The sequence below is a fragment of the Mandrillus leucophaeus genome, unplaced genomic scaffold, assembly GCF_000951045.1.
Source record: "Mandrillus leucophaeus isolate KB7577 unplaced genomic scaffold, Mleu.le_1.0 Scaffold258, whole genome shotgun sequence".
NCBI lineage: Eukaryota > Metazoa > Chordata > Mammalia > Primates > Cercopithecidae > Mandrillus > Mandrillus leucophaeus.
The window spans coordinates 3,978,866-4,000,907 of NW_012102676.1; positions in this window are offsets into that span (position 1 = coordinate 3,978,866).

Here is a 22,042-nt window from a genome sequence, read left to right on the forward strand (position 1 = left end):
AAACATAAACTGGGGAAAGGACATCCAATTTACTAAATGGTGCCAGTATAACTGCTAGCCACATACAGAAGCATAAAACTGGATCCCTATCTTTCACCTTACACAAAAATCCACTCAAGACAGATCAAAAACTTAAATCTAAGACCCAAAACCATAAAAATTCTAAGAGATAATTTTGGAAAAACTCTTCTGAATATTGACCTAGGCAAAGAATTCATGAATAAAACCCAACAGCAAATGCAACAAAAACAAAAATATATAAATGGGACCTGATTAAATTAAAAAGCTTCTGCACAGCAAAAGAATCATCAGAGTAAACAGACAACCCACAGAATGGGAGAAAATATTTCCAAACTCTGCATCTGACAAAGGACTAGTATCCAGAATCTACAAGGGACTCAAACAGTATCAGCAAGAAAGCAACAAATAACCCCATCAAAAAGTGTGCAAATGACATGAAAAGATACTTCTGAAAAGAAGATATACAAATGGCCAAAAAAAATATGAAAAACGTTCAGCATTACTAATCATCAGAGAAATGCAAATTAAAACCACAGTGAGATACCACCTTACTCCTGCAAGAATGGCCAATATGAAAAAGTCAAAAAATAACACATGTTGGTGTGGATGTGGTGAAAGAGGAATGGTTATACACTGCTGATGGGAATATAAATTAGTACAAACTCCATAGAAAACAGCATGGAGATTCCTTGAAGAACTAAAAGTAGATCTGCCATTTGATCTAGCAATCTCACTACTGAGTATCTATCTAAAGGAAAAAAAAAAAAAAAACAATAATTATGTGAAAAAGACACATGAACACTTAACGTTTATTGCAGTCAAATTAACAACTGCAAAGATAGGGAACTAACTTAAGTGCCCATCGACCAATGAGTGGACAAAGATAATGTGGTATAAATATACCATGGAATATAACTCAGCCATAAAAATATAACCATGAAATATAACTCAGCCATAAAAAGGTGTGAAATAATGTCTTTTGCAGCAGTTTGGATGAAGCTGGAGGCTATTATTCTAAGTGAATTAACTCAAAAACCAAACACCATATGTTCTCATTTTATGTGGGGACTAAGCCTTCAGTGCCCAAAGGCATACAGAGTGATACAATGAACTTTGGAGACTCAGAACGAGGAGAGGGTCAGGAAAGTGAATGATTAAAAAAACTGCATATTGGGTACAGTGTATACTACTCAGGTGACCTTGCACTAAAATCTGAGAATTCACCACTATGTAATTCATTCATGTAACCAAAAACCACCTGTACCCCAAAAGCTATTGAAATAAAAAAATTAAATTAAAAAAATGATTGCCATACAGACACACATTATGTCTACATCATAAAACTCTATGCTTTAGAGTTGGAGTTTTTTGGTTTGTTTGTTTGTTTTTTGAAAACAGGGTCTCACTCTGTCATCCAGGCTGGAGTGCAATGGTGTAATCTTGGCTCACCGCAGCCTTGATCTCCTGGATTCAAGCAATCCTCCCCCACTTAGCCTCGCAAGTAGCTGGGACTACAGATGCACGCTTGTTTTTAATTAAGAAACCACCTCTAAGAGGTAAGTTGTATGATGGTATATGTGACAATTATTTGTCATTTCTGTAGACATTTTTGGATATCATAACTCATCTCTAGGCTTCTATGCAGAAGATACTCTGGGTTGATTAGAGCCAAAATAAAAAGTTGAAATGTTAAATTAGGTTAGTTTTCAATGGGATCAGATATATTGACTCAGAGTTATGTGGAAACTTGGCTACTTTCCCTGCTATTTCTCAGAATATGTTGCTGCTCCTTCACCAAGCTGATCATTATTTCAGGAAGTAACTTTCTCCATATCTCCACTGTGTGTGTGTGTGTGTGTGTGTGTGTGTGTGCGCGCGTGTGTATTTACATACCCTCCTTCCCAATCCCTACTCCAAGATAATAGCAAATAAACAACAAAGAAATCTATACATTTATTCTTGGCATTGTCTTTAAATGTCTCAAAAAAATTGTCTAAATAAACACAGGATGTCACTTTTGAATTATTTTTTAAACTAGCTAAGTACCCAGAGAGAGAAAGTATTGTGCTATTGTTTGCTGTTTATGCTGTTGCTCAGTTTTCCTCCTACCACATTGAGATTGTTTGCTTCTTCTGTTTCAGGTATGTGAATAAGAACTCCAGGTTTCTTTCTCAAAGAAAGCACAGAGAAAGAATTATGGTTAGAGAATGCGAGAAGAGAAAGTAAATGAAAAATAAAAAATATGGGAATGTCCTTGGATCAACAGAAATTTCCTCCGAAGTCAACTCTGCTGAGAATATAATATACCTGTTCTCCAGGAAAGAAAACAACAATATACTTTCTGATTCTTCAAGAAATGACATGAGATCTTGAAAAGCACTAATTTCTAGGAATATCTATCCTGAGATTTGAAACTTGCTTCATAAAGTTCAAGACCTCAAACAAATTTTGTGTAGTTGATCAATAATTCATTTCATCAAACCACTCTACAATAATGATTCAGGTATTCAGTCTTGTCTTCCTGCAGAGACTTTAAATACATGTATTACATTTTATGACCCAATACTTATTAATCTTTGCAATAACTATATTCAGTTAACATTATTATCCTAGATTATAGGGTAAGTGATTGAGGGGAGCCTTTGACTTGCTGAAGGTCAAACTGAAATGAGAAACAGAAGTAGGATGAGGTATGAAAGTGATTCCATGACTCTAAGTCCTAAATCACAGTATCACGTAGAAAGGCCTTTTTAGTTTTCAAATTCTTTTTTATTCCGCTTTAAAAATTTGCCCTTATTGCATAATTAAAGCTAAAATGTCATTATGCCTTTTTAATAAACTGTTAATATGGAAACCTCAAATAGAGCCTTCCTCTTCAATACTAAACATCACTGCAATGTAAAATTATATTTTTCTCTATGAGTCTTAAATTTTAAAATAGCAGCTACAATACTTGAGATTTTGTATTTAAAATATATGGATATCAGCTTAATTTCAATCCCATTATTAAAAGCGTCAGCTGGTTGCTGCAAAATTTTTATATAGAAAGAAACTAGGATAAATGTAACACTGAAAAAGGGATACAGAGTTGGAGAAAGAAGAAAAAGAAGATGCCATGAATTTCTTTCAAACCTTAAAAAAATGGGTAAAAGTTTCTCTCACTGATGAAATGAGCTCTTTACATATAAATTATATTGTAATAACAGAGCTCCTGGGTGGAAAAGAGTTCCTTCTCCTGCTGGCAAAAATTAAAATAATCACAGATGGCTAATGATCAAAAATACTGACTGACAGCTCTGAAGTATAAGACACAGAGAATATTCTCAGAGGAGTGAGAATATTCGCAGTTTCTTAAGCCAACATTCAAATTTGGTTCAAGAAACACACAAAGATTGTCTTACCAGATATTCCTGTATAGGAAGGTTTTATTCTATTTTCAAGAGTACTATACGTTCTCATAGAACTCCTTCAAGAAAGTTAATGAAATTGTTTGTCCATATGATTACATTAATATTTTGGGTAAAATACAGGAATTCACTAAGGAAAGAGGGTCTATATTCCTAAAATAGTATGAAAAATCTATTAAATTCAGGCATTAGGAATCCAGTCTCTTATTTTAAAATATAGGTGGTAAAAGAAAGATCTGCCTAGTGAAATTAGCTAAGTCTTCATAAATATGTCAAACAATATTAATAATAGTAACAACTAACACTTGTTGAGGACTTTATGACCTTTTTAAGCTTGTTACTAATATACCTCATTTAATTTATCAAATAGTTCTGAAAAATACATGACATTATTATTCACATTTTTCAGATGAGGTAACAAAGTGTAGAGAAGTTTAAAACATTTGCCAAGATCCCCCTATAGCTGATGAGTTGTAAAACAGGGGCTCAAAGTAGTTTCTAAGCCTGGTGCTTAACCCAAATATAGCTATTATATTAATTATACTAGTAGGATTCAAATTCAAGAACATCTATGGTAAGACCAACAACAAAATGTCACCTTCTATATCATGTTAGATAAATTTATAAAGAATTTGATCTTGCAACTACCAAATAAAACAGTTACGGTGTTACTATAATTGATAATGATTAAACTGTGACTTGAAGTTTACTCATTTATTAATGTATTTCTTTATGAAATTAAAAGAAGACTAATATTTTAAATGCCTGAGTTCTAATTTTTGCAAATGCAAATATATATATACATATAAAACACTTGTCACTGTCTTTTAAATGTTTATATTCTTTCATGTGTCTGTTGGCTGTATGAATATCTTCTTTTAAGAAATGTCTGTTCATATCCTTTGCCCACTTTTTGATGGGGTTGTTTGTTTTTTTCTTGTAAATTTGTTTGAGTTCTTTGTAGGTTCTGGATATTAGCCCTTTGTCAGATGAGTAGATTGCAAAAATTTTCTCCCATTCTGTAGGTTGCCTGTTCACTCTGATGGTAGTTTCTTTTGCTGTGCAGAAGCTCTTTAGTTCAATGAGATCCCATTTGTCAATTTTCGCTTTTGCTGCCGTTGCTTTTGGTGTTTTAGACATGAAGTCTTTGCCCATGCCTATGTCCTGAATGGTACTACCTAGGTTTTCCTCTAGGGTTTTTATGGTATTAGGTCTAACATTTAAGTCTCTAATCTATCTTGAATTAATTTTCACTGGCCATCAGAGAAATGCAAATCAAAACCACAATGAGATACCATCTCACACCAGTTAGAATGACAATCATTAAAAAGTCAGGAAACAACAGGTGCTGGAGAGGATGTGGAGAAATAGGAACACTTTTACACTGTTGGTGGGATTGTAAACTAGTTCAACCATTATGGAAAACAGTATGGCGATTCCTCAAGGATCTAGAACTAGATGTACCATATGACCCAGCCATCCCATTACTGGGTATATACCCAAAGGATTATAAATCATGCTGCTATAAAGACACATGCACACATATGTTTATTGCGGCACTATTCACAATAGCAAAGACTTGGAATCAACCCAAATGTCCATCAGTGACAGACTGGATTAAGAAAATGTGGCACATATACACCATGGAATACTATGCAGCCATAAAAAAGGATGAGTTTGTGTCCTTTGTGGGGACATGGATGCAGCTGGAAACCATCATTCTTAGCAAACTATCACAAGAACAGAAAACCAAACACCGCATGTTCTCACTCATAGGTGGGAACTGAACAATGAGATCACTTGGACTCGGGAAGGGGAACATCACACACAGGGGCCTATCATGGGGAGGGGGGAGGGGGGAGGGATTGCATTGGGAGTTATACCTGATGTAAATGACGAGTTGATGGGTGCTGACAAGTTGATGGGTGCAGCACAGCAACATGGCACAAGTATACATATGTAACAAACCTGCACATTATGCACATGTACCCTAGAACTTAAAGTATAATAATAAAAAATAAATAAAAATAAATAAATAAATAAAATAAATGTTTATATTCTATATAATGATGTATACTGCATGTATGTATCAACATTTATGCATATAGATAATTCATATGATGTGTGTGTGCCAACGACTACAGGAGCAATGTAGAGAAAATAATCCATGGTGCCTGTGTCAGAGTTATCAAAGAAGGTATGGCATAGATTTTAGATTTTGAGTCATAGGTGGAAATTTGTTAGAAAAGATGAAGTTGAAAAAGGTATATCTTGGTGCCTGGAGTAGGTCTGCACATGCTAAACATACTTATTGAATTAATAATTCTATATTTTCTATATTCAACTTGATAAATTATAATCATAAATATGCAGATTCCCTTAGGAGTACAGTAACATTACTAACAGAACAAATATGAAATATCATAAGCAAAAATCGTTCTTAAAGTAATTTTTTTAAAAGGATCTTTGCAAACCGAATCATCAGGGTGGATTTTGCAGAACATTTTGGGGAAAAAAAAAACCCATAATGTTCTTAGCACTGGCTGAAAGAAACACCAACAACAGGCCAGCGCCGTGGCTCACGCCTGTAATCCCAGTACTTTGGAAGGCCGAGTGGGTGGATCACGAGGTCAGGAGATTGAGACCATCCTGGCTAACATGACGAAATCCCATCTCCACTAAAAATACAAAAATTAGCTGGGCATGGTGATACGTGGTGGCGCGTCCAGTGTCTTGATTTTCAGTCCTAGCTACTCAGGAGGCTGAGGCAGGGGAATAGCTTGAACTTGGGAGGTGGAGGTTGCAGTGTGCCGAGATTGCACCACTGCACTCCAGACTGGACGACAGAGCAAGACGTTGTCTCAAAAAAAAAAAAAAAAGAAAAGAAAGAAAAAAGAAACACCAACAACAAATGGTTACAGTTAGTAACCATTTAAATGGTTGCTTTTTTATATCCCTGCCAGAATTGCTTATAATGCGGGACATCTCCATTTGGATGTTACTTTTTCCAACCAAAATATTTCCAAGTCAACTCACTGTACTTCACAATACACTGAAATGAGTACAAGTATTAAAAGCATGCCTGAGGCGACAGAAACTTTGAGGTTAATTTCCATTTCTTCAAGTATATTTGATGAATAATGTGACAAAGGAATCCTAATTAAGGTTGAAATCCTGAATACTAAATAAATCAGAAGTGCCACTACATTCGTCTTCCACAGTGATAATACTGCCACTTCTGCTTCTCTTTAGCCCAGCCCTTGACTTTTCAGGAAACCTTTTTCTGTATATTTTCTTCCTCTATAACTTTTGCAGAGAGTAGATGTGAGTATCCTACCTAGACTTAGTCAAGGCAAAATCTAAAACATCTGTGCCTCTTTGTTTTGTTTCTCACTTACTCTTCTACATCAACAGCAAATGTTTATTTTTTACATTTAACCTCAAAAATAGCTCCATTTGTGACATGATGATTCCTGTTTCATCTCACATTATAATATTTCATGGCAAAATTAGAAGATACATCTTTTAACTTCTAAGGAATGAAACATACCACAGAACAGTTTCATAAAAGTTAGCTGTTTTAATGGTGCCATTTTCATTATCATTATCATAAATTGACAAGTAAGGGTGCAAATTCTTTCATTTCTCACTAGATGAGTAATGTTAGGCATGTTGCTTAATATTTATGTAACTCCATTGTCTTGATTTTGAGCCACTCTTGCCATTCTTGGTAGAAAACCCATTGACCCTAATGTTCTGGTTGAGTTCTATTTATTTTATTTTGAATATTTGCATCAATGAGATGGTGTTCATTTTCTATTTTATTCTATTTAAATCAGGTTCTAATTTTAAGTTATATTGCCTTCATAAAATACATTTAAGACTTTCTAGTTTTGGCCTGAAATAATTGCAATAATTTAAAATTACCTGTCTTTTAAATTTAAGTAGAACTTAACTGAAAATCCATCTAATCTTGGTGAACTTCACCAGTTTGTACTGTGGTAATTGATCCATTCAGATTTTCAACTTCTTGTTAGGTCAATATTGACAATTTACACTTGAGCAGAAATTGCTCATTCTTGTGGCATTCAAATTGCCATAGGTTTGCAGGTAATATTCATGAATAATTCATTTAAGTTTCTCTATATTAGAGGTGTTTACTTTTATATTCCAAAATTTGTGTTTTCCTCTCTTTGTCCTTTTTTAAAAAACAAACATCAATATGTATTTATATATCTCATTAATATTTTCAAATACTTTGCATTTGGATTTAGTCACTTTATTTATTTAGCAAGCATTTATATAGTATTTGCTCTGTGCTGAGAACAGCTTTACACACTTTACAAATGTTAACACTTTTGATTTTTATTAATTGGATTTCGATTATCATGGCAATTGTATACACAGATATAAGGGTTTAAACACTAGATGTCAAAGACAGTTGTGCTAGATATGTCAATCACTCAAAAGTTCATTCCAAGCAAAAAAAGCCCTGCTTACAATCTTCTCTGAAGCATCAGCCTGAAGAAGTCACGTAAGCCTGAAATTCTTATAGCACTTTGGATTATGGGTGAGGATGAGGTACAAAAGAAGTCAATCCACATACTAATCAGCTGCTCATAAAAAGGCCTGACATAAAAAGTCATGATGATAACAACTTGCTGAACCCACCAGAATACTAATTTCAGTAGTAAAGAAAATATAGTTCTATAAGTAGTGAGAAGAGAAGCAGAAAAGAAAACCGGAATGGAAGATCATTAATTAGACATGACAGATAAGGGTGAAAATTTATTTTCATTTAATTATATAGATGTTGGAACCCTAAAGTGAAGTCACAAAGTTCTGATATTTGAGAATTGACTTGAACCCTGAATAACCATCTGCAAGGTCCCTCTCTATTTTTGTCCTCATCTTGCAGTGCATCAGATTGTTTTATCTTGAATTAATGAATTTCCTTCATTATTTGAAGAAATCAAGGCTCTGTTTATTCCAACTTAAATTAAAAACAGATAGGATAAGAAACAATAAGGAAACATTAGACAGAAATAAAAGTCTTAACTGAGTTAATAGAAAACCCATAAAATATGACAATAAATATAAATGGGTTAGGCACTTGAATCAAATGTAAAAGTAGCATTTTATTTTTTTAAAAATACAGAATTTGGAGCTGAGCATTCTTACATAATAGTAATGACAGCTACTGGACTAAGTGAAATTTGGACCCAAAAGGATGTTTTAGAATTCAGCTCCCTGTAATGCAGCTACAGACTGTATCAAGAGAAAGATAGTAGCAAGAGAATTTGGTATGAGGATGTAAGGAATTAGCTATAACTTTTTTGAAGTAAAGTCTGTGGACTTCCAAAATGTATAAGAAGCAGAACTGCACACAAGATAGCTTCTGCAAAACAGAAGCTTCTGCCTCAAATCAAACGCAAATCTCTTCTGTATAGTGTTGTTAAGAATATTGGACATTAATTGGTTTTTTTGAGCACTGCTCATGCACACAGATAGTAATCACCATGAGTAAAACAAGAAATAAAATATTTTTCGATTATTGTTTATCACATTTCAAAACTCTTTTCACATTTCTGTGGGGGGCGGGGGGCAAGGGAGCAGTGAATGCTGAATTAGGATCAGAAAACTTTTCCCTTTCATCTCATTATTTAGTTTTGTCTCTTTCTGGTGGGAGGGTAAGGGATGGAGAGACAAAGAGAGAACCTTCACAAGATGGATAAAATATTCACAGAATTAGAGGCCGTGTGTATTTTCGAAGAAACAAGAAAGGCCTTTGCAGTCTCCATGTTAGAGGACTGTCGCATTTTTGCTCACAATTTCAGGACTGGTTGTAGGAAATGCTGTTTCACATTTGATTTGGAAAAGAATATTGGACTGTGTGTAAATATGAAACCTTTGAGACTATACCATCTGGATCCAATATTTGAAGTGATTTACACATGAAATAAAAAAAAAAAAACAGAATCTTCATGAAAAGTGTGCTTAAAAAATTTTAGATAGATTAACTAGATTTATTTGCCACCTCCAAATTGTACCTAATTATGAATTAAAATTTATTCCCTTACAATGTTGGCTTTTGTAACAATCATTAAACAAAAATCACTCAGGTTTTAAGATATGTGTCTATCACTTGAGTCTTGCTTTTTGGCATTTTTTAAATCATTTGACTGTCTCCTACTTCAATATATGCCTTTCCCATCCCAATAAACTCAACACACATTGAGTTTACTAAATGCCATACATCATGCTAAGATTTAGGAAGCTAATGGTGAATTTTTTTTTTTTTTTTTTTTTTTTTTTTTGAGACGAGTCTCGCTCTGACCCCAGGCTGGAGTGCAGTGGCCGGATCTCAGCTCACTGCAAGCTCCGCCTCCCAGGTTTAGGCCATTCTCCTGCCTCAGCCTCCTGAGTAGCTGGGACTACAGGCGCCTGCCACCTCGCCCGGCTAATTTTTTGTATTTTTTAGTGGAGAAGGGGTTTCACCGTGTTAGCCAGGATGGTCTCGATCTCCTGACCTCGTGATCCGCCCGTCTCGGCCTCCCAAAGTGCTGGGATTACAGGCTTGAGCCACCGCGCCCGGCTATGGTGAATATTTTTAAACAATGGTCTCTACATTTTGGGGATAAGAAATTTGTTGATAAAACAGACTCTAATCAAAGGACCACAAAGCAATCACTTATTTTTATAAGAATTTTAATAAAGACCATAATCATTGATGCCATATATGTCAATCAGAATTAAATGACTGTTGAGTTAATAGTATCATTCCAGTGATTTGGAAGATTATGTAAAATATTCTTGGGATTCATTCTACCTCTTCATGTGGAAACTTCCAGGAAAACCATTTGGGATTTCTATGAATCACTATACTTTTTCCAAATTGATTCCCCCTAAACCACGGGTAGTATGGATTTGTGAGAAGTCTGTTTAAGCATCTAAACTGCACAGCCCTTCCACCTTTGTAGTTCCAACCCCCCAACACATGCACGTGTACACACATGAACAAGCACATATACATATAGAGGTTTACATTTCTTGCCTTGGTAAATGCACCCAGATATTGCAAAGCAATTTAAAAATATTTTCCAGCTGGAATTCCAGAAGTCCAGTATGTTTCAAGCTAGTCTGATCCAGAGGCTCAAGAAAGTATCAGGAACTCAGTTTCCATTCCAATCTTTTTTATGCTTTCCTTAGTATTTGTTTCTGCCTCATGTTGGTTTTTTGTGTTGGTTAAGACTGTCTTCCAATAGTGACTGGAGCTATATATTCTTTTCTTTGGTTCTCACAGAAAGAATAACAAGCCCAGAATAGCAAGGATGAATTCCTAGAATCACCCTCATTGGACCATGTAGGTCCTTGATAAAATGACTATGTCCAAGGGAATGGAACCTGCTGCTTGCTTTAAGGCATCATGCCTACTTCCAGAAATATAACATTTTCTTCCAGCGTCTTCTTAGGCTACTGAATATTCCTACACAATGGGGAACCCAAACTGACATTTACATGTACTTGTAAATCACTAGTATCCTTTTCTATATGTTGGTCTCCTAAAGACTGTTGCTAGTCAATGCCAGATATATGCACTTTTAACATTTACATTCATAGATTTTAAATCATTTGCTCATTAATGATTGTATCAGCAGGCATCAGGGATTCAAAACAGCCTGTTAATGAGAGTTGCTGGCAATTTTTAATGTGTCAATGTCCACCCAGTTTTTCAGTAGGTATAAAATAGGATTTATAAATTACACAAAGTCACTATTTTGAGGAGAATTGAAGAATACACTTCTCAACTGGCAGAGACCAGATATCTAACCCATTATAGTGCTGCATTCCCAAGGAATAGATCAGTTAATGAATGTGTAATACAATAGAAAATCCAAGGAAGGCCAAGACAGCTTCCAAGTAATACCTTGACTACATTTAACAGATAGCATTCTTCTTGCAACAATATTATTTTGGTTAAAACTAAACCAAGAGGACTTAATGATCATCTTTTATAATTACTTGCTTATAGTGAAAAGGAAGAAAGATCATCATTTGTAAATGGCACAGGATAGCAGGAAAATGATCACACTTGATCTCAGATAGGGAAGAAGTCTTTTAAATAGCAATCTCTCCTATAAGCAATGGCAAATGGACACTATCAAACTGTGTCAATAAGTTGACTGAGCTTCACAGAAGTAAAGTAACTTGCTGTATATCTTGTAGATTATAAGTGACAGATAGTCTATAACAATAAAGAGACTCAACCTTAGGGTGAAGCTAATTCTGGGGAGAGACAGAAGTATCAGACAAAAATTAAATGAGCTCTACCTGACTCAAAAGTCCATACTTGTGTTAATACATGATGCACATAAATGTTTTGCTCATTTATCAGTCAGTTCAACAAAATAGGCCTTTTAAATAATGTGCCTGCAGTTGTGTCCTCTAGAGGTAATCAGCAGCTTCTTAATCTTAACCATAATAACACATTATCACTATTTTGTTTCAGTCAGTTAATTTGCAAAACAATAGTAGAGATCCTACCCCACATGTAAGAATTTATTCCTCAGTTATTGGCACTGAATAAATACAGTCACCCTCACTAAAAATGTCAGGGCCTCAGAAAACAATAGCACTGTGCCACAAAGGAAGGAGTCAGGTTGAAGAGCTCATGAGGAAGTCACAACTAAAAGCAGGCATGGTCAACCCTTAAACATAAACTGATGGCAATCAGAGACAGATTTAGAGTTTGGAATGAAAATTAGTTTTATTTTCTTCAGTGTATTGTTCTACTTTACTAAATATAAGATGGAATAAGTTATATAATTAGAGATTTGATCCATAAGCATTGTTGCTAGTAGGTCTCCTGATAGCTACAGAGAAAATGATAATGTATTAAAATATAATAAATATATTGGCTGGGCAAAGTGGCTCACACCTGTAACCCCAGCACATTGGGAGACCAAGATAGGAGGACTGCTTGAGGCCAGGAATTCAAGACAAGCCTGAGGAACATAGTTAGACCCCATCTCTCTCTTATCTCTTTCTCTCTCTCTCTCTCACATATATGCTTATATATAAGGACACCACATTGTTGGCTTGCAGTAGTGATTCAATCAATTCATTCTTAACAAGTTGACAGCAGAGATCTTTCTAAATACACACTAAATGAAGTTTGGAAATTCATTCAAATATATTACTTTTAAAGAGGATAGTTGTGCACATCTACGGAGGACAAAGGAGAGAACAGAATACAGAACACATAACACAATGTAAGACAGCACTTTTGCTGACATCAGGCACAGAGATAACAGACATCGAGTCATCCTGATATATTCTAGAATTTTCTAGAATATTCTAGAGAAGCAGTTATATATTTACCTATAAGTTTTTTACATTGCTGGCAGACTCTTTTTCTACTGTCTTCTTGCTTACTGTTTTCCAGGCATATGATTTCCTTGCTGTAACTCTAACATGCCACATACTTCTCTCTCTCATATATGCGCATATATATATATAAGCATATATATACACAAAGAAGTATATATATACACACACATATATATAAGTGTGTGTATGCATATATAAGTATAGCGATAGAAGTATATAGGTATAAGTATATACGTGTGTGTGTGTGCACGCACGCACGTGTCTGTGTATATATATGTATGTGTGTGTATATATATATATATGTATGTGTATATATGCTTGGTCCTCCCACCTCAGCCTTCCTAGTAGATGGGACAACAGGTGATCACCACCACACCTGGCTATTCTCTCTCTCGAGTCCCAGCTACTAGGAAGGCTGGGGTGGGAGGATCACATGAGTCCAGGATACAGAGGTTGCAGTGAACCAAGATCAACAGAGCAAGACCCTGTTATTGTTGTTGTTGTTGTTTGTTTGTTTTGTTTTTTAGAAATATCAAGCCTACAATTATTATTTTATTCTCACAAATAGTTTAAAATTTCTTTCAAGCTCAACCAAAGAAGTAAGTTACTTAAGTTTCCACATCGTATCTTTTGTATCTGTTTTCTGTTGGCTTAGACTAAAAGCAAGGACCTAAAGCGATTGGTCTTAAAAAGCAAGTATCTGCCTTGTTTTATAACTAATTGAAAGCTGCTGGTCCTTTGCAAGCCTCTCTACAGACCCATAGAACTGGGAAAAATCAAACAAACAAACAAACAAAAAACACCAAAAATAGCAGGATCAGCCTAAGGCTCAACACCTATTTTGTCCTTAGAGCAGCATTAAAAGTTAATCATATGGATTTAATTTCCTTCTTACTGATTTTCTCTGATTTATCCAGGAGGTATACACTATTGGAATGCTGACTCTATATCCTTATTTTATTATGGACCAGCGAAAAGTTTGGAAATTCATTCAAATATATGATTTTTAAAGAGGATAGTTGTGCACATCTACTGAGGACAAAGGAGAAAACAGAACACAGAACACAATGTAAGACAGAACTTTTGCTGACATAAGGCATAGAGATAACAGATATCAAGTCATCCTCATATATTCTAGAATTTTCTAGAATATTCTAGAGAAGCAGTTATATATTTACCTATAAGTTTTTTACATTGCTGGCAGACTCTTTTTCTACTATCTTCTTGTTTACTGTTTTCCAGGCATATGATTTCCTTGCTGTAACTCTAACATGCCACATGCTCTTTTACTAAGACTTTTGCACCGGTAATTCCCCCTGCCTGGGATGATCTTCCTCAGATATTTACTTCCCAATTCTCTTACATCTTTCAAGTATCTGTTCAAATATTATCCCAGCATGCTGATTACACTTTAGTACAGTATCTTGACCTCTCTTCCTGCCCAATCACCAGGTACACTCAAGTCCTCCTAACCTGTTCTACTTTTTCTTTATTCCATAGAATTTATCACCATGTAGCACGGTATAATTTATAGTGTTTTTGTTTATTGACTGCCTCCTTCTGCTAGAATGTGAGCCCTATGACCACAAAATCTTCACATTTTCTTGCGATAATGTATTCAAAGTGCCAAAGCAGCCTAGTGTATAGAAGTCACTCAATAAATATTTGTTAATGGAAGGACAGAATTCTAGTAAAAATGTGACAGATAAGAGCATAAGCTGCCTGGAAGCAGAAGCACTACTTTACTCAGCAGTATATAGCTAGTGCAAATTGTAGTGCCTCACAAATAGTAGATGCTCTAGCAGTGTGTTGAATTAACAAATAAAATAATAGATAAATAATTGTTTATTTTATCGGAGACACAAATGAATTATGCATAATAAAAAATAATTTGTATGTGAATTTGAACAATATTCTATAAAACAACAAGTATTTGATCTGAGTTTTAAAGTACTGATACAGAGGAATTGTTCAGGTTAAAATACCGAGAAAAAGATAATTAGGGGACCCTTTGAGAGTCAAACATATTATTTATAAATGAGTTTTGAATCTAGTAAAGAAATAAGTAAAACAAAACATTGAATTTCCTGCCAAAAGAAAAAAAAAATCTTAAGCATCATATCTGTCCATATCTATTTAGTTCACAATATTTCTAGAGTTATAAGAAGTATGCAACCTGCTATTATTCAAGAACAAATTATAAGTCCTCAGATTCATAAATCTTGAAAATATGTGGAAAAATTAAAATACAATATTGAAGTAAAATAGAAAGCTGAAATACCACATGAAAAAGAAATACTCAAAACTGTAAAATATAGTGGGACTTCTAGAACATAACATTTAGGTAAAATTACAACTGCATTTAAAGAGATGTATTGCAGAACTATTGAGAATACCACATTAAAAAATATTTCTTGTACAGCAAAGCAACAGTACTTTACTTTTTTTGGAGGCAATATTTCCAATGATTCATGCTTTTTACCCCTAAGACTCAAGAGAAGCAACCACCAAGGCTTTGAGTTTAGTATTAAATAAAACTGTGAAATTAGATCATTGACTATAAAAATCTTAAGCTAAAACACTCACCTTTGGGGACTATATTGCTCCTATAAAAAGTTTGAATCCCTGAAATTTGGTATGTAAATTTCTATTAACACTAAGATTTTTTAAAGATGATGAGATCAATAAGGGTAGTATGTACTTCCTCATAAACTAAGTCTATAAAGTAATACTTGGTTATCCCAATCCTAAGACACTTCTATCATAGTATCAGAATCCTTGTTTTTCAGATGAAGTATTTGAGATATACACAAGTCACACCCAAACTATTTACCATTTTTTTTTTCTTTCTCCCTAGTCTATCTATCACTATCATAGCTACATGCCATTGTTATCTATGCCTGGAGAACTGCCCAGGACACCACATTTTTGGCTTACAGTAGTGAGTCAATCAATTCATTCTTAACAAGTTGACAGCAGAGATCTTTCTAAATACACACTAAATCATCTTAAATTCTAATTACGACCTATCAACAGTCTGCCAACGATCTCAGAATAAAGTCCATACTAGTCAACATGGCTCTGCAGGTGACTCTACAATTTCTGACATCATCTTTAAATCATTCCGTCAACAAAACATCTTTTATTTAATGTGATCACATCACTTATGAGGTTATAATTTGCTATTAGCTTATTTGCAACAATAAATGTGTACCCTGTTGAAAGGAATGCATATATCTTATTCTGGAATATGATTAAATACTTTGTACTTAACATCATATGAATAGATGAGGACATTAAGTGGGAAGAAAAAAAATTAATTGTCATTTAGTCTGTCTCAGCATTTTTATTTCACATAATTCCTGCAGAATGAGAAGACATAAAAAATAAAAGTAGAAGGTAGTAGATAAAAAAACCTAACATCCATAAAAACCATAGCACAACCTTAAAATCTGTACTAAAGTTGGAATTACTCTTTTGGGTGTCAAAAGTGCTCTTTGATTTTACATATAAATATCAATAAACAAGTTACAGAAGTGACAATTTCAGAAGTGTGTATTTGCCATTACTAAAACCTAATCAACACATAGAGAAAAAAAATTCAAAATTTTCCTTTGACTTTAGCTTTTCTTCTTACATTGTATTTCTGTTCCTTTTTTTGGAGAAGTACATTGAGATTTAGTTTACATACTGGGATTATAAGTGCACAGATTAATGAGTTTTGACAAATGGATTTACCCTTTTTAAGGTATAGAATGTTACTACCAACCCAAGAAGTTTTCTTGTGCCTCTTTCTAGTGGCCCCACTCCTATTTTCAGCTCCAGGTAATCACAGTTTTGGTTTCTACCATACAGTTTAATTTATTCTAGAAAGTTATATAAATTAAATCACAGAGTATGTATGTTTTTGTACTATTCTTTGTATATACTCCGTGCATGTACTCTTTAATGTAACATAATATTTTTAAGATTCATCTATGATGTTCTTTGTAAGAGTAGTTTTTCTTTTTATTACTATTTAGTATTCCATTATTTATTCGTTCACCCTTTGAGGGACATATAGGTTGTTCCCAGTTGGAACTATTACAAAATAAAGTTACTGTGAATTTCTGTGTATTTCGTGTGAACATATGTTAACATTCGTCTTAAGTAAAAACCAAAGAGTAAACTTTGTGAGTCATATGGTAGGTTTATGTTTCACATTATAAGAAAATCTCAATCCTTTGTTCCAAAGTGACTGTACCATATTATGTTCCCAGCAGAAACTTATGAGAGTTCCAGTTTCTCTACATCCTCACCAACACTTCATAGTGTCTTTTAGTGTGTGTGTTTTAGCTTTTTGAGAAAATAAGCTTGGTGATTTTTATTTGCATTTTTTAGCATTGTGTTTTAATTTGAATTTCCCTGGTATATTGACTAATATTATTGAGCATTTCTGATATGCTTATTGGCCATTCCTATACCTTTTCTTCAAGTTCTCTGATAATTTTTTATTGAGCTATTTATTGTTGTTGTTATTGTAGTAGTTCTTTTTATATCCTAGGTAAGTCTTGTCAGATACATGTATTACAAATTTTGTTTTTCCAGTTGCTGTGTTACTTCTTCATTTTCTTAAACAGGACTATTGAAAAGCAGCTTATTTTTCTTTCTAATTTTGATAAAGTCTCTGACCCTATTTTAAATGCGGAATTCTCAGACCCTCTCTTGGAAATACTGGCATTGGTCATAAAATATTCTTTTATTTCTGGAACCAAAATTTGATATAGATCCCTAATTTTTCAACGGCATGCATAATTACCATTACACTTTCAAATTTATTCAGACTTATCAGGATTACATATATGCTTGAATTTTATGAGAAAGAACAACTTAATGACACCAAAACTAAAATCAGCTCCAAGAAGTTCATATAGAAGACTTGAAATTTGCAAAGTTAGATTGATTCCTAAAAGTCAACAGATATTGTATAAAAATTCTAATATATTTAATTAGTTTACACAATGTATACATTTTCTTAATAAATTATATAATATCCTCAGCCTAGTTTTTGTTTTTTTGCTTATAATACTACTAAAAATAATTTTGCATGAAAATTGCAAAATGCCTAAGTATGTTAATATGCAAGATAAATGTTGAAATGAGTAGTTTCAGGTAGTCTCAGCATTTATTTAGAGATGGGTAGCTATAGAAAGAATACCATTAAACCATGTTTTATTGCTGCTCCCTATTAACTGGCTATGTGGCCATGGGAGTCCTGCAGTCTTTCTTGGCACTTATTGCTCCTAATTATAAAATGAGGGTAGAGAGCCTCCCAGAAACTTGTGCCAGGATAATTTTGGTAGTCACATTTTGTAGAAAAATAGCTATTTTGTATTTTGATTATATTTAAATATACTATCAGTTTCTGATACGTGATTGCTGTGTTCAGGTAGGTCTTAATATTTAACATCTTTCACAGGGAATTATTAAAAACCCAAATGGCTTTTCTAAATGTACCTAAGTGTATTCTAAAAAAAATGAACGTTTTCATTGTAACGACCCCCTTTAATATGACCACAAGCTGTAAGGCAAATATGCTTGTGAAATTAAAATAGTTTTTTATAACAAATTTTAATATGTACCCAGAAAGCAATGTTTTAGAAAAACAGACATACACAAAACTCAGTGTTGTTATATACACATGCTTTCTCGCCACAGACACTGTCTAATATACATTTCATTATACAATATACCCAATATTCATGCAAGAATATTGTGACTCGAGAAGGAGCATCTTTATGCCAATCCTTGAGTTTTCAGTTATTTATTAATAATTACAGGAAACATCTTAGAGTTTCCGTATTCTCTTTTTCATACTTAAGTAGATATCCTCTAAGATTACCCTGGAGGACTCTTCTCTTCTTTGAAATTTGTTCACTTAGGCAGTTCAAGAAAAGGAAGAACTCCAAGGTAGAGTGTGCATACTTGAAATCAAAGGTAAGAGGAGTCAGGAGAAATGTCTGTAAGAGGGCTCATTAGGTCAAATATATTTTATTTAACAGGGAAACAAAAATTTCATAATATAGTAAATTATATTATTTCTGCCTGAATATTCCTTGTAATTTTTGTGTCCGAGCAAGGCTTTAACGGTAATTAGGTTTTTTTTTTTTTTTTAATATTACCGCTTTCTTCTCTAATAATCAAAGCAAAATATTGTATATCACTTCTATACAGCACAAGAAAAAATTGGGGGGAGGGGGAAATTTTTCTTTGCTGAGGGCCAGAGTAAAAATGAAAGACGTTTTAGCATGAGAAGCTAAGCGTTTCTGAAAATGTGAGCTCTTCATGCGAAAATGGCAATTGTATAAGAGATTTTACAAATATTATGTACGGCCAGAGGATATAGACTTTGAAAATGTTTAAATGGACTGACCTTTATATAAGATCTTCAAATATTGTCAACAATATTTTAAGAGCCTATATAGATAATTTTATTAATTATATGGTCATTTAATTTTATTTAAAATTAATTAACCAATTAACTTTATGATCAGTTATGCAATCCATCTGGAAATTCATTTTAACATAGATCCTGAAATACCATATTTAATATTGAATCACTCATGATTTCAAAGTTGATAAATCCTGAAGATATATAACACACAGTAGTGACCGCAGGCTTTCCATGAGGTAAAGATAGGGGGCGCTTTTTGACATCCATCTCCAGTTTGTCTGGAGTGAATAGTTGGTGGTAACTCTTAAACTCATCTTTCCTTGAATTCTTGGTTTTAACATCCCCTTGGCTTGGTTGCTGGCTTCATGGACCAGAGTCTTTGTATACATTTTCAAAGTACAGCACGTGATTCAGGATTTCCCTCAAATTTTCTGCATGGAAGGCTATGCTTTTCTCAATGACATTCCTCAAAATGCTGGCTCTAAGTCTCCAATTCACCAGTCTTCTTCCCGCTCTAAAGCTGACTGCTCTCCATCTGCATTCTCTCTGCCAACATAAGCATGTATTTGGATAGTAGCAGTAGAAAAATAGGTACATGCCATTTGGCCAAATGTGGCCTTTTACTTCTGTCTTACTGCTCCTATAGTACTTTATTTATACCACATGTCACATCACTTAATTTCAAAATATATTATAGTCTATTGCTTATGTAAACATTTTCTTTTTTCCTCTAGAACCAGGAATTACACAGGACAAGGACTCTTGCCTGTTGATCTATTATCTATTGTACTGCTTGGGACTCAAGAACAACAGAATACATATGTTCTTGTGCTAAAGCAAAACAGAATGAGTACATAGAGTTTCTCAATCTTACTGGCCACAAAATTAGTGAACAATTCTCTTGAAGCCATTGGGAGTAGCTACAATAGATCATAGCTTAGGTTAGAAAAGTTTATTTCATGTCCCTCAATCTCTTCTCTTTTACACTTAGACCCTCTGTGAGAAAGCATGATGCCCTTGTAAGTTATAATAATTAGTTTTTGAAAACATAGAGATTAGAAAATACATATATATATATTCTCTTCTGAGGACAACACACATACATTGAACCTCCTAGACAGTTGTGGCTTACAGGAGGTGGATGGTTCTCCCATGACAGGGCTCAAAGAAAGAGGAAGCCAGAAAGGAATAAGATTAAATAGGGCAGGTTTACCACAACTTGGTTATGGAGTAAGCAGTTGTGGTCTGTGCTGGAAAGCGGTGAACACAGATGTCTTCATCCCCCTTGCTAACTTGTTTCTTTTGCCCATGTTATAGCTTTGGGGAACTTAGGAAGGGAAGGTATTTTTCCAACATACAGATAGGTTTCAATACTGAAGGAAAATCAGGAAGAAAAGGAAAGAAAATGAAATTCTAAATAAAGTAGGTTAAAAGGAAGACTTCTTTCTTTCCTTCCCTCTTCCCTCCCTCCCTCCTTTCCTTTCTATCATCTGTCAGTCTGTCCTTCCCTTCTCAGAAATAGTGTCCTATATTACCAAATTCAGCATAAATTATTCATATTGCATAATTATAAAGGAAGGTGAGGTGGAGCAGCAACTGCTAAATCTGTGCATCTAATTTAAACTAAAACTTGCAGACCATCAACACTTTAGATTAGGTCTTCTTTTATGGGGGAAAAAAAAGGTACTCATCATATTAACTGATTCTTTGAGATATTTCCCTAAATGACAAATGGTGGGAACATGGCATGGAATCAAATTTCTAAGGATTGCTTTTCAGCTAATGATTTGTTTGAAAAACCTAAATTGATGTTCAACTCTGAATAGGAAAATAGACCCAGTTTATACTGCAACTGGCTTGTCTGCTCTCCATTCGTTAAACAATGGGCTAGGTTTGAATAATTGATCTATATTGATTTACAATATAATGGCAACATGCCCCAACATCATAAAAGATTTATGTTTTTATTCAGTGTTTATGTTGATATCTTAAGTAGCAAGCACATCGCACAGCACATCGCTATGTAGTGACAAGACCAAATGCTCTTTGGCAGAGCTTCAGTATAAAAATGAGAAGGTGTTGATTTCATTACCACTCTGGCAATACATTTGAAAGAGTGTTAATGACTATTAATGGCCTAGTCCTGAGCCAGAAGAACGCCTGAAGTCAGTGAAAGTGGCGTTTTTATCTGCTCTTAAACATTAAAAAGAGAGAGCCTCCTACAGTTGCATTTGTAAGTGCCTTTCCTGCTCTACAAATAATCACATCCCCCACTTAACTGAGCTTTTAAAAATGTTGAAATTCAAGGCAAACCCAATTTCTCCACTCTGGAGGCTTTGCTTTCTTCCTTTTCCTTATAACAACTAAAACATTTTGCTCTTGTCAAAAAGTATTTGAAGGTGAATTAGAACAAAATTATTTTAAGAGGACCTTTTGTCTCTTTTAAATTTTGCAGTATAGAAACTTCATTGTTTCAGGTTTAACAAGAAGAGTTACTCATTTCCTCTTCTTGTTTATTTTTGGAGACACAGATGAGTCCAAACATTCTATGATGGAATGCACTATGAAGCCCAAATGTTTTCAGGGTTTGATTATTTTCTTCCCTCCAACAAGTTTTCCTTTTTCCTTTTTTTTTTTTTTCTTTTTTTTCTTTTTTGGGTTTGTTTTTGGTCCCTTGAGGGTCCCAAATCAACAAGTTATTAGATGAGGAATGGAAGCTTCTGTTTCAGAAATCACGACTGCAGCTAGACAACAGAAAACAGATGCCAATTATTTGCCTATGGCTGCTGGA